This window comes from Magnolia sinica, chromosome 2, assembly GCF_029962835.1.
Source record: "Magnolia sinica isolate HGM2019 chromosome 2, MsV1, whole genome shotgun sequence".
Lineage (NCBI taxonomy): Eukaryota > Viridiplantae > Streptophyta > Magnoliopsida > Magnoliales > Magnoliaceae > Magnolia > Magnolia sinica.
In genome coordinates this window covers 44,316,304-44,329,769 of record NC_080574.1, presented here as the reverse complement: position 1 = coordinate 44,329,769, position 13,466 = coordinate 44,316,304, and positions in this window count along the sequence as shown.

Below are 13,466 nucleotides of genomic sequence, written 5' to 3'. Positions count from 1 at the left end.
CCTTAGATCCTAAAATGATCTGGAAAAATGGATAGACAGCTAAGATAAAACACATACATCACGGTGGACCCCGCAAAGCCCTACCTGAATGGATTATCATGGAGGCGAGGGTAGGACACGGACACCTTATAATTTTATAGGGTCAAGTACTGGCCCATTGAGTTGAACATTGGTGATTCTATTGGCGATTCCCCTAGTGTTTTAATCCTACCCTTGTCCCCGGATGGGGGATCGGGCAGGCCCATCAATGCGGGATCGCAAGAGATCTGGAGCGAGGTGCGGAGGAAGAAACCATCGACCGAATGCAGATTTTTTATTGGGATCCTTCCATTCACGACATCAATTGAAGACATTCGAGCCAGATTCAGACAGTTCAGCACCCTAGTTGATGCATTCATACCCTCTTTCTCGGTATTTGGTAGAAGCAAAGGATTCTCATTCATCACATTCAAGCACTGGGACGATGCGAAATCAGCGCTGAACCTCCTCAATGGGCGATTTCTGGGCCGACGTCGAATGACGGTCAGCTTAGCTAACAATCAGCCATCTTCCAGGGCCGTTGATGGCAATGTAGGATGCAACAACACACGGATTGGACCCCAGGTACTCTCTATTCCTCACCCTACCCCTTCCTCTTTTCTAGCTACGAACCAGTCAGAACAAACCCTCGGAATCCCAAATAGAGACAGTAGCAACAGGCCTATTCCCCGATCCTTTGCAGAGGCCACTACGCTCCCCACCCCCCTGCCGCCCACTAGCCGTACCATTATCGTGCCTAAGTGGATCTCCGACAAAGGTAGAGTAGATTTTTCTTACGCCTTGGTTGGGGAGGCCATTGATTTGGTCGTTAGCCCCACTTCCCTGCATGAAGGGATCAACTCGTCCTCCTTTCATTCCACCCCGATGGAGATATTCCAATTATCAGAATTTGCCTTCTCCTTGAAATTCACCTCCAGAGAAGTTGTGGTCGCCTTCTCGCATGACAAACTCCTTCACAGTAAGCTGGGCTTGGCCAATATGCGACCATGGGGACTAATGTTGAAAGTTCCGGGTAGAGGAGTTTGGTTTCGTATTGAAGATATCCCTTTACACACGTGGACCGAGCAAACTATTGGACAAATTGCCGAATAGGTTGGAGAGGTATTAGAACTGGATCTGCTCTCTTTATCTGGGTTTAACAGATGGTACGCTAGGGTCTGGATAATTCCATGGCAGAATCTCGATCCCTGTATGAAGCTAAATCTCATGGTAGAAGGAAGACCCTTTCCGATCCTGGTGTTGCTTGAGGCTTCACAAGTAAAGGACCTAGATCTGGGTGGGAAGGAAACGCGTAATGAATCACGCCTGGAGGGAACGAAGCAATGGGTTATTAAATCATTTGGGCACCAACAGGCCACTGTTATCTCAGATGAGGGAAGGGATTCTACCACTTTGATCACTATAGGAGGGGATGAGGGACTATGCCCTCCTGATGCTCGACCAATTGCCTCTTCGAATCCTCAACTGTCTCAGCTCCATCAAGCACAACTGATTGAGAAACCGGTCAGCCAAATGGAAGCTAGGTTGGCCTCTGCTACCCCAATCCTCGCCTAACCCACTCCTTAATAGATGGCACAATGTGCTTCTAGAGATGGAACAGGGCCCCTTGCCGTCCCACAGGGGAGTCCTCACCCAATCCCTCGTTCTGACCCTTCTACTCTACCTCCCCACCCTCAGCTTCAGGGTGGCCTGGACTCGTCTTTACATGAGGGCCTACAACTATCTCTACATACCTTAGCCTCCTTGCCCTGTCCCACACTACATCTCAACCACCTTTAGACCTTCGCCCCTGCTAACCTCCTTGATTTTCACTGTTTTGGATTTCCAAAAATCCATCAATTTTTATTTTTATTTTTATTTTATTTAATTAACCTAAACATTACTTAATAACCATTAGCACTTAATGTCAGTTTATACGGTGTACCAGTGAAGAACCGCACAAGTCCTGTTAATCATGTAACGCCCCGTCCAACCGAACATGTACCGAGGCGTCCCTCGTAGGAATTGTCGCAGACCGCTCGCTTAAACTACTCATGGTTTGGTGTCATAACTAAATTAAGTTAGATTAGCCCATTAAAGTAGACCGGGTTGTGATTGGGCCAAGTGCGCGCCGTCAAGCCAAATGATTTACACTTGGCAGCGGCCCGTGCGGGCTATACCGCAACATGGGAAGGTCGAAAAATTATAAAAATTGAGGGGAACATAGATCTCACGGGCTTGGGGACCATCGCGGACCATGGACCCAATGGACACCGAGAAGTATAATCGCACTTACCGATGCGCCCACCAATGGCAAAATTAAAATCGCACGTGTAAATAAAACTGAAATGTAAGACATTTCAACCATCAGATTTCTTCATAATTTACGATGAGGGTCTAATGTATTTTTCTACACCCGCCCATAAAATCTGGGTCCCGATCGTGGCATGGTGACCGTTGATTGCGAATCAGACTCGTGCGACCAAACCCCATATCTGATCATCCCTAAATTTTGCATGGCCCTTCATCGGGCCATGGAGCACCTATCCTATAAGTTTCATGGTCAGAGGGCCACCAGAACTACCTCGGTTATCCAAACAAGCTTTATATCGCTCGTTGGTGGACCACTAGTTCCAAAACTATAGAATGATGTCCGTCTCATTGGGCTTGACGTCCATCGCGGGAATCGGACCTGGGTACGGTCCAGAACCGGTCAACTTGAGCTGAAGGACGAGTGCATGAGAAGTGCAAATACCCTAAAGGAAGGAGTTGGAACTTAAGTGAATTGAGTCATCCACTCTTATGCAAAGTTGAGGATTTCGGACCGTCGGTTTGCGACCAAACTTTACCCATAGAGTAAGGATATTTCTTTGCTCATATCCGTATAGCCGCGGGCCTGATCGACTATCGATGACCGTTGAACAGACTTCTTATCATATCTGTCGATCGGCGCATCCAAATGGCAGGCCGATCATATCCATACGTAGATCCTCATTAGGGCTAACTATCCTACGGTGTATATTGACTTGTACACCCCATAGTGGGCCCTAGAGGCTAGAAAGACCTTCTCATAGGTCTAGCATAGTGAAAACCCATCCCATAGGGCCATTTACACCAAACCTGACACTATATAAAGGCCTCATTTGGGGCACCCCTCTCCCCATACGAATTTACCCTAGAGAAAGGAAAGAGAGGAGAGAAAAGAGAGAAAGGGAGAAGAGGAAGAGGAGAAAGGAGGAGAAAGAGAGAGGAAGAGTGAAGAAGGGAGTGAAGGTGGACCCTAGATCGAGGTGGGGCCCAAAGAATCAAACCCCACAACTCCCTACCTCTTCTCCAAGAAAAATCCCTCCTCTACAACCACCCATTCATCCCGTTGATTGTCTAGGTAAGACCCATCACCCATTTTTTTCTTAAAATCCTCGTGATGAGAAGGGATTTCATAAATTTCTAACATGCAAATGGTTGTATTAGGGAATCCGGCCGTCCGACCCCAAAAGCCCTCATTCCTAGGTCATTTCCAAGATCTCAATGATCCATAGGTGCGGACTATTACTCTTAGGTGACCTAGCACCAATTTTAATACGAGATTAATGATTTTGATTGCTTGGATGTTATTTTTGAAAGCCTAGAAAATCCTACGAATTGTATGTTGGTTGAAATGGTATGGATTTATATGTTTGACTCTCTCTCATGATGTCGTTTATGTTTCTCACATGATTTGATGTATGGATGATCATATGCTCATGCCGTGTTGATTTTTATACATTGTTGCTTCATATTTCGTATGATTTCATTACTCTTGTGTGTATGATTTCTCAACATGGAGGAAGTGTTAACTTCCTCAATAACCCACACCACACACATACACTTTATTTATAATATTAATGATTTTGCTTGTAGGAAAATTTGAATTGTATGTTGAGCAATATGAGATCAAGGTGTTGAATATGTTTGATGTTACATTGGTAGTTGGCATGTTATAAGTCACTATTCCTACCCTTGGGTTGGTCAGGAACATGAGGAGAGCGAAGGTGGTTCCGTTGGTAGGACCACCTTGAGGCTAAACCCATGGGTTTGGACGAGTACGTGTGGGCGGCAGTAGTTAGGCTACATGGGTCGCTTGTACCCGATGTCGTTCCGCCACATACTTGCCTGAGCTCGTGCGGTTCAGTCCACTGGCTGACCCACCTAGTTTGTTAACCTTGTTTGCTCACACATGTATGGAAACTGGAACACCCCACCACCGTTGTAGCCCATCGATACCGGATAGAATATTGATCCACAGTCTCGTGAGCCGGGCATGGTGGAATGGGACACTATGTCCGAGCTGTCGGCCTACGCTGGGGTGACGCGCCTCCCCGTAGTGACCGCGAGCGACCCCACATTCAGCACCCCCATGTGCTTGAAGTCGGGGATGGGGGAAACCCGACGGGGTCAAGGATCGCGGGGTCTCGGCCTCACACATTGGGGGGTCTTGGCCTCGCAACTAGTTCAGGGCATTTGATACGTGGGGTGTATCAGATTCCCAAATCTGCTGGATGAATGGACTTAACTAAGAACCTGGTTAACATCATCATTGCATGACATTAGCTAGGTTGGCGACTCGGCAGTCGAGGTCGCACTGAGGGAGTGTTGCATTGGCGATCGTTAGATGTTGTCGCACGAGGGAGCGTTGTGGTGAGGGCATACATCATATCATCCTGCATCCATGCACATTAACAAGACTAGATAGATGTTTATGATTGATTGCTTTTCATTAAATTCTTATTATAATTGATGCTTGATGCGACTTAAGGCTAATAGCACCCACTGAGTTGATCACTCACTCCCACTCTGGGACGGTGTTTTAAAACACCAACCAGACTCGTTCATAGATGCAGGTAATACAGATTTCATGGAGTCTGGCGATGCGAACCTCGAGGAGGAGGACGAGTTCCCTTACTTCCAGTTGATGAGCAGGACCCCGTCGGATCAGTAGATGGGTCGTTGGATCGCTGCGCAGAGGGCTCAGCTTTATTCCTTTTGGCATATTATTCTTTGTGATTTTGTTGGGTGACACCATGTGTGACCCTTTATATTTTTCTTGGTCATGTATATGTGTGTATATATATATATATATGTATGCTAGTTCTCTTTCATTTCAGTCGGCAGGTGCATTTGTGCTTCATGTTCCAGGAAGTTCCAGAATGCGCATTTAGACTGGATTAATCGCATATTAATGAAAACCGGTTGTAAGTGACCCCGGGAACTCGGGAGTCGAGCGTATGCACGACCCCCGATTTTCAGGGTGTTACAAGATGGTATCAGAGCAATAGTTTGGAATTCCTTGGGCCATGGGTCATGAACTCACTAACGCGTTCGCTGACTTGAGAGGAAACGCAATAGACGACACAAAAATGCTAGGAACCACCCTAGTCCCTGAACTGTCGCTCCTAGACGGAAGGTAAGACTCCTAGAGTGTTAGGGTTGGGTAGCGAGAGTAATTAGTGACGCTAGAAAAAAGGTCCGAGAGCCTTACGAAGGGCTTGGGTTGAGGAGAGAGAACATAACAATATTAGAATTTGAACCGATAGCCTTACGACACGTTTCAGCCCATTCCTGGGCAAGAAGTTGGGAACTTAATGACGAGACCCGATCTGACTAACTAGGAAATTTAGGTAGTCTAGGCCACCTAATACCTAAGGGCCCGTTTGGCCAACTGCGTTAGGTGGGATTAAGGTGAATGGAATAGTAAGAGTAGCAATACATACATGTCTTAGGTATTGTCCCTAGATTGTCTGTATCCCATGTTTTCCTATACCAGGCTTGGGATGCAAGCAATCAAAGGTAAATCGTGGGATTTCCTTTCAAATTACACTTGAAAATCCTATATCACACCTTCTAACACAAGACTCATTCTACAAAGCCTATAAAATAAGTTTTAAATTTCGTCCTACACCCATTCCTCACATGTTATTCCCAAATCTTGAGTTGGGAGTAGCATTGCAACCCCATTTAGTACAACTAAATGCCCTTAGCCAGACAGGCATAAGTCGAAATCTCTCTTTTCAACATATCTCTTTAAATATTCACCTGGCATCACCCTATTCTTAAATTTCCCGGGTACATTGGTAGGAACGAGTCAGAAATTGAAAGATTTGACAGTTGAAAACATCGTTCTAGACCAAATGAGTGAATACTAGGCCAAATTTAATCATTCCAACCTGCTCTGGGATGAAGACTTAAGGGTGAATGAAAATTTACCAAAAATGGGAAAAACTATAGAAAAATTATATTTTGACTGCTAAACAGGAATAATCTCATGAAACTATTAGGCTCATTGCGTAGATGCACTCCTCCTACCCCAAAATCATATATAGTACTTTCCTGGGGGACTTACCGGTGCCCGGGAAATCGAAAAACTAGGAGTCCCAAGCAGGACCCCAGCGTGCCCACGCCCACCGGGTGTTCCCACGCCCAAAATACATCGTGGGCCGGCGTGGCCACGCCCACCGGGCGTCCCCCACGCCCAAAACTCCAGGGGCCCGGCATGGCCACGTTAGAATTTTCTGGTATTTTACGCCAACTTCAAAAATTCATATCTCCCTCGATATAAATCTGATTTAGGTGATCTGAAAGCAAGATTGAAGCTTAATAAGTCTAGTTTTATATAAAAATAAAATAAAAATTATAATATAATTATATTTGGAATGAATTGACAACTATCTAAAAAAATTGTTGGTTTTAGATGGTGGTTACTTTTAGAATTTTTATAATTTATTTACGACTCCAAATTATATGAAATTTAGTGATATGACTTAAAAATTAATGATAAATCATTATAAAAATTTTAAAAATATTTCAGTTACTAAAAGTATAAGAAACGTTGCAAAAATTAGGGATATGTAGAGCCCATTTCCCTCTACTCCCCCTCCAACATCCTCACTCTCCCATCCTCAAACTCATCTCTTCAAAATCCATCTTCTCCTCCTACAAACTCCCCATCTCCTCTTCCTCATCTCCAAACCACCTTCCCAAACTCTTTCTTAACCATTTTTTTTTCTCTTAACCCTGTTCTTAAGTCCATCTACAAAATCTCATTTACAAAGCTAACATCAAACCTACTCTCTCCAACTAACTCCCATCTTTTTCTTTTTTTCATATCCAACCCAAACCTATTTCCAAAATACATTCCCCAAAAACCAACATCACACTTCATTCCTAAATCCCACTCCATTCACTCAGTCACTTTCAAAACCCATTACAAAAAAAAAAATCCCTTCTCCTTCTCCATTTCTTCAACTTTTCTCAAATCTCACTACCCACTCTCTCAAATTTGCATCTTCTCAAATCATATTTTTCAAAACCTATCTCCAAGACCATTCTTAAAACCCCTTTCTCAAACCCACTTCTAAAACCCACTCTTAAGAACTGTTCACAAAAAAAAAAAATTCTAAAGGTCATTCCCCAAACCCTTTTCTAAAACTCAATCTCAAGCCCCTTTTCAAAATCCCTTCCTCATATCCAATCCACCTTTAGCTAAGAAAGATAACCTTCCTTGCAACCATTGCTTCTTTTTTTTTTTTCCCTCCTGGTGATCCTTTCTCTCATGGGAAAGAAAAGACCGGCTCGCGAGGAGGCGGGCTGAGCCAGGAATCGTCCTATATAATTAAATTAGATTATTTTTAGTATATATATATATATATATATATATATATATATATATATATTTATTCCAAGTAGTTTCTAGCATGGTTGGATTACAACTCCGTAGAAGGATTGAATTTTATTACTTAAGATCTTGTAAGATCGTATTCGATGCAAACTTCGCTAAAACATTATGAGTTCCTAAAACTTTTTCTTCCTTCCCTTTTGCATCGTTCTTAGCGTCATTAGCCCTCCAAATTTTTGAGATATCTCAAAACTTTTGATTCTTTCTTTACCCGAAATCAATGAAAGCAAAGGGTGATTTGGTCATAGCCCACGCCCATAAGATCAAGATGATAATATACAGAAACATGTTTAGGCCTTTAGGGGTGTTTAGCACATGGTATTTGATAGGATTAGGTGGAATGAAATTGCATTTGGTCTGTGTAATTACATCCAACATTTGAAGAGGATGGAAAGGGTAAGATTAGGTGAGATGGAATTGCATTTAGTTCCATGAAATTGCATTTGATCCCATGCATGAATTCCATGGATTTTGAAATCTACTACACATATAGGCCCTACATTGAGGTATGCATTAAACCATGCCATCCATCCATATGCACCATTTACATGTGACATTCTGATTATATACGTGTACAAATGAACGACATCCGTTGTGAATTTGGTCTGCTGATTACAAATTTCATGGTCCACCAAACATGATTTAGCTTAATCCGGTGTTTTCCGTGGAAATTTTTTTTATCCCAAACATGGGATTGGATGGCTGCAATACCATGGTATTTCTAGACATGCAATCATTGTGAAATAATGATATTAATCCCATCTAATACAATTCAACACTATTCAATTCCACTAACCAAACAGGCCCTTAGGCTTCCAAATCCCACCCCATTTCCTCCCTATTCCACTCACCTCTCTCAAATCCAAGGGCTTCGTGGGACCAATGTCATATATGGATTGTATCCATGCCGTTCATTCAGTTTTTCCGAATTATTTTAGGGTATGAGCCAGACAAATAGACGGCTAAAGTGAACCACACAGTGAGGACTGAACTCCCACCACTAAAAACATTTTTGAGGTATATGTGAAAAACGGCATGTCAAAGAATGCACTCTACATGTTCCATAATATGGGGAGGTGTGGATGAGGCCTATTTTGAGATCCTGTAACAGCCTCTTCAATAATTTGGTTAGGAGCCGTGAAGCCCGTGAAGCGATTCATGTGTATGATCAGATAATTTGAGTTGGGATCATGCCTGATCTTTTCACTTTTACAACGATGGTGAAGGTTTGCTTTAAGAATGGGATGATGCATAGGCTAGCTGAGCTTGTTGCAGGTGTAGAAGATAAGGGGTTTGAGCCAAAATGCGGTTACTTTTAATTCATTGATTGATGGATGGTGTGAGTTGGGTAAGACAGAAGTTGCATCAGACATTTTGTTGATAATGGGTGAGAAGGATATTTTGCCGAATGGGGTTAATTATACTTCGTTGATTAAAGCCTATTGTAAAGAAAATGAGATTTAAAATATATATTTGTATATACATGATATAACTCATTTGACTCTATCGCCTAATTTGCTTGCTCGGCTTTACCATTTGAGGTGTGCATGTAATAGTTGTGTTGGGTTTAGTACTAGATGGGACCATGTCAAGATGCGAGGGTAGTCAATGTGAGGCTCCGCCATGGCCGGCTCCTGGATCCTAGTGTCATATCTCGAGTATTTCCCTAAGTGCAGACTATGAAGCATTCACACACACCCTTGTTGCGAATGAGTCAGCCTACCACTATAGTGTAGTCACGCTATTTTGGAGAGGAGTGTAACATAAGAGAGCCTTCAAGGTAAGCGAATTTGTTATACTAGGACTGAAGAATGAGGTTTATTTGGTTAGTTACAAATGAGGACCCGTATTCCTTATGTAGACCTAAGATCTTTTTAGCTACCTTACATAGATAGTTAAGATAAGGCTTACGATGTCATCCCGCGGCTTTTCTAGGGTCACCATCCCTTCTAAACCCTAGAGAGAACTCTTTCATTCTAGATCTACTTCAAACCCATCTCCAAAAACCCATCTCAAACCCCCATCACAAGTCCAACACTAAACCCATTTCCAACAATCCATCTCCTTGCCAAGGGAAGTGGCATTCCTAGCAACTGTTGCCTCCTCCTCCATTCTGTGATTCTTTCCCTCATGGGGAAGAAGCACCCCCACCCTCATCCAACCCAGAAGAATAGAAGCTTAACACATGGATAACTAGTAGTTGTTTTGAGTCAGTTGGGACTATTTCCATGTGTTGAAGGATAATTAGAACTTTTGCTTGACTAGGTTATATTTCCCTTACGTTTGGAATATCTATGCTGAAATCCATACTGTAGGATGTAACTGGCCATACTAATGGCACTTTGAATCCAATATGTATGTATGGATTGCCTTGAAATTTTCTTGTTGCCTTGTGAATGCTTGTATGTATGATTGCCTTACTGCGTCCTTATTAACGTTATTAGCACTTTAAACCACCAGAATACTTTAAAAAATTTCAACTATTCCTTAATTCTTGAAATTTATGAAACTATAGTGCAGTCTGCTCTTAACCCACTAGACATGAGATCGAAATGGTGATATACATATAAGATTTTATACTACTAGAAACCTTTTTAGGATAATCATTTGACCATAGGCACCGTGGGAGATTTAAATCACTAAGTTAGACAAGAATTAAAATGAGAACTCTCTCGGACCAAGACCTAAAGGATAACCTTATAAATAGGAGATTTAAACTTTCCAATAATGGCCGTTTCCTAAACATTTAGATTGATCGGACTACGGAATTACGGAAGTATACACCTGCGAAGCATTCGCGGCTTGACTCAATTCTCAATCCTGGGCGACTACCAATGGACTCACTGCTTTGGCCGAGCAGAAGACCAGGATCCACCAGGGCGAAGAAGGGATACGATGAGCCTTCTACCCTGATCAGGTAGATGATCGACGTATCGGGTTCAAGCCTACTACAACCGTCTCTCCGTATTGGTCTACCATTGAAAACAAATATTTTTACTTTAGATAGAGGAAAACCGTCGCCATGAATCTAAATCTTTATAAATAAATTTTAGTAAACCATCAGAGTGAAAAAGTTTTAAGGGGGGTAGACTAAAATGAGCCAGCCTAGCATAGATAGTATACACCCTACCATGCATATAAACTTGAAATCAACAAACCTAGGCAAATGAAATAATGAAGTCTTTACTTACTACCCTTAGGCAATTTCGGGGACGAAATTATTTTTAAGGGGGGTAGATTGTAACATCCTTGATTTTCACTGTTTTGGATTTCCAAAAATCCATCAATTTTTATTTTTATTTTTATTTTATTTAATTAACCTAAACATTACTTAATGACCATTAGCACTCAATGTCAGTTTATACAGGGTGTACCAGTGAAGAACCGCACAAGTCCGGTTAATCATGTAACGTCCCGTCCAACCAGAACAGTGTACTGAGGCGTCCTCGTAGGAATTGCCGCAGGACCGTTCGTTTAAACTACTCATGGTTTGGTGCCATAACTAAATTAAGTTAGGATTAGCCCATTAAAGTAGACCAGTCGGGTTGTGATTGGGCCAAGTGCGGGCCGTCAAGCCAAATAGCCATTTACACTTGGCAGCAGCCCGTGCGGGCTATACCGCGACATGGGAAGGTCAGAAAATTATAAAAATTGAGGGGAGCATAGATCTCACTGGGCTTGGGGACCATCGCGGACCACGGACCCAGTGGACACCCAGAAGTGTAATCTGGCACTTGCCAGATGCGCCCCACCAATGCCAAAATTGAAATCTGGCACGTGTAAATAAAACTGAAATGTAAGACATTTCAGCCATCAGATTTCTTCATAATTTACGATGAGGGTCTAATGTATTTTTCTACACCCGCCCACAAAATCTGGGTCCCGATCGTGGCATGGTGACCGTTGATCGCGAATCAGACTCGTGCGACCAAACCCCATATCTGATCATCCCTAAATTTTGCATGGCCCTTCATCGGGCCATGGAGCACCTATCCTATAAGTTTCATGGTCAGAGGGCCACCAGAACTACCCCGGTTATCCAAACAAGCTTTATATCGCTCGTTGGTGGACCACTAGTTCCAAAACTATAGAATGATGTCCGTCTCATTGGGCTTGACGTCCATCGCGGGAATCGGACCTGGGTACGGTCCAGAACCGGTCAACTTGAGCTGAAGGACGAGTGCATGAGAAGTGCAAATACCCTAAAGGAAGGAGTTGGAACTTAAGTGAATTGAGTCGTCCACTCTTATGCAAAGTTGAGGATTTCGGACCGTCGGTTTGCGACCAAACTTTACCCATGGAGTAAGGATATTTCCCTACTCATATCCGTATAGCCGCGGCCCTGATCGACTATCGGTGACCGTTGAACAGACTTCTCATCATATCTGTCGATCGGCGCATCCAAATGGCGGGCCGATCATATCCATACGTAGATCCTCATTAGGGCTAACTATCCTACGGTGTTTATTGACTTGTACACCCCATAGTGGGCCCTAGAGGCTAGAAAGACCCTCTCATAGGTCTAGTATAGTGAAAACCCATCCCATAGGGCCATTTACACCAAACCTGACACTATATAAAGGCCTCATTTGGGGCACCCCTCTCCCCATACGAATTTGCCCTAGAGAAAGGAAAGAGAGAAGAGAGAAAAGAGAGAAAGGGAGAAGAGGAAGAGGAGAAAGGAGGAGAAAGAGAGAGGAAGAGTGAAGAAGGGAGTGAAGGTGGACCCTAGATCGAGGTGGGGCCCAAAGAATCAAACCCCACAACTCCCTACCTCTTCTCCAAGAAAAATCCCTCCTCTACAACCACCCATTCATCCCGTTGATCATCTAGGTAAGACCCATCACCCATTTTTCCTTAAAATCCTCGTGATGAGAAGGGATTTCATAAATTTCTATCATGCAAATGGTTGTATTAGGGAATCCGGCCGTCCGACCCCAAAAGCCCTCTCAAAGAATGGAAATCTCATCTTAAGGTGCGGACTATTACTCTTAGGTGACCTAGCACCAATTTTAATACGAGATTAATGATTTTGATTGCTTGGATGTTATTTTTTGAAAGCCTAGGAAATCCTATGAATTGTATGTTGGTTGATATGATATGGATTTATATGTTTGACTCTCTCTGTCATGATGTCGTTTATGTTTCTCACATGATTTGATGTATGGATGATCATATGCTCATGCCGTGTTGATTTTTATACATTGTTGCTTCATATTTCGTATGATTTCATTACTCTTGTGTGTATGATTTCTCAACATGGAGGAAGTGTTAACTTCCTCAATAACCCACACCACACACATACACTTTATTTATAATATTAATGATTTTGCTTGTAGGAAAATTTGAATTGTATGTTGAGCAATATGAGATCAAGGTGTTGAATATGTTTGATGTTACATTGGTAGTTGGCATGTTATAAGTCACTATTCCTACCCTTGGGTTGGTCAGGAACATGAGGAGAGCGAAGGTGGTTCCGTTGGTAGGACCACCTTGAGGCTAAACCCATGGGTTTGGATGAGTACGTGTGGGCGGCAGTAATTAGGCTACATGGGTCGCTTGTACCCGATGTCGTTCCGCCACATACTTGCCTAAGCTCGTGCGGTTCAGTCCACTGGCTGACCCACCTAGTTTGTTAACCTTGTTTGCTCACACATGTATGGAAACTGGAACACCCCACCACCGTTGTAGCCCATCGATACCGGATAGAATATTGATCCACGCCTCGTGAGCCGGG